The following is a 1,506-nucleotide window of genomic DNA, read 5'->3' as shown; positions in this document are numbered from 1 at the left end:
TAGAGGCGTATTGGCGGACAATGTAGAGGAGATAGGATCGGTGTAGAGGAGGAGAGGAGAAGGAGGAGAGGAGAAGAGAGTGGTGTAAAGGGATGCTCGAGTAAAATTATGGAAGGAGGAGAGAGGAAGGTCAAAAAAAGAGGAGAGGAGAGGAGAGGAGAGAAGAGGAGAGGAGAGAAGAGGAGAGGAAAGGAGAGGAGAGAAGAGGAGAGGAAAGGAGAGGAGAGGAGAGGAGTGGAAAGGAGAGGAGAAGAGAGGAGAGGAGAGAAAAGGAGAGAAGAGGAGAGGAACGGAGAGTAGAGGAGAGGAGAAGAGAGGAGAGAAGAGGAGAGGAGAGGAGAGTAGAAGAGAGGAGAGTAGAGGAGAGGAGGAGTTGTTGTTGTTATCGACTGCACTTTACCAGCGCTTCTAGCTCATCGTGACAGAGAAAGGATATGAAAGGAGAGAAGAAGAGGGAGTGGAAGTGAAGGATCCGGTTGCAGTGAGGTGGGGAAGGAAGGTATGAGGGGAAGGAGAGGATAAAGGGTATAGAGAGAGGGGAAAGGAGGGATATTTAGTGACGGTAAGGAAGAATGTGACGTGAGAGGGGAGGGAAGGGGTGAAGGCAAAGGGGAAGAATGGGGTGGAGGAGAGGGGAGGTATTTATGTGAAACGAGGGGAAAGGAAAGAAGAGAATAGAAGGAGGAGAATATTGACAGAAGGGAATGTTGTGTAGGGATAAGAAGAGAGTGAGTGTAGTATAGAGGGAGTGGGATGAATGTAAAGGGAGGAGAGTGTGTGAGGGGGAGAGGGAGTACAAGGGAGTAGGGGAGGAGTGTGCATGGGGGGTGGAGGGGGTGGAGGTAAGAGTTGTCAAGGAAGAGGTGAGAGGTTTGAACTAAAGGAAAGGGTGTGGAGGGAGTATGGAAGGGTTGTGGAGGTTGAGTGGGGGGTGTGGAGTGGTTGTGGATGGAGATGGAACGAGTGTGGAGGAATGTGGGGTAAAAAGTACAAAGGGAGAAGAGGGGATAGGTGTGGAAGGACACAGACAGAGAGGTGAGAGAGAGAGAGAGAGAGAGAGAGAGAGAGAGAGAGAGAGAGAGAGAGAGAGAGAGAGAGAGAGAGAGAGTGAGATAGACAGAGAGGGATAGACAGAGAGGGATAGAGAGAGGGATAGAGAGATAGAAAGAGAGAGAGAGAAAGAGAGAGAAAGAGTGAAGGAGGAGTTAGATGGGTGTGTAGAGAAGGAGAGAGGAAAGAACGTACACGCATAAGAGGAGGGAAAATTATGGAGGACGGTTTTTTGTGAAGGGGGAAAGAAAGAGAGGAGGAAACAGAATTAAAGAGAGGTGAGAGAAAGAGGAGGGAAGAGATCATGTTAGGAAGTGTTCTGGGAAGAGTAAAAGAAAGGCAATAGAGGAGGGAGGGGAAGGACTGAGGAATAATAGATGAAAAGGGGGAGAGAACAGAAGGGGCGAAAACAATGGGAGGAAGGGAAGGGATTGGGGAGGGGAAGAGGAGAGGAGA

Source organism: Oratosquilla oratoria, chromosome 4 (genome assembly GCF_046742065.1).
Source record: "Oratosquilla oratoria isolate Oo_2021 chromosome 4, ASM4674206v1, whole genome shotgun sequence".
Classification (NCBI taxonomy): Eukaryota; Metazoa; Arthropoda; class Malacostraca; order Stomatopoda; family Squillidae; genus Oratosquilla; species Oratosquilla oratoria.
The sequence above is the reverse complement of the archived record's forward strand: the minus strand, read 5'-3'. Positions refer to the sequence as shown.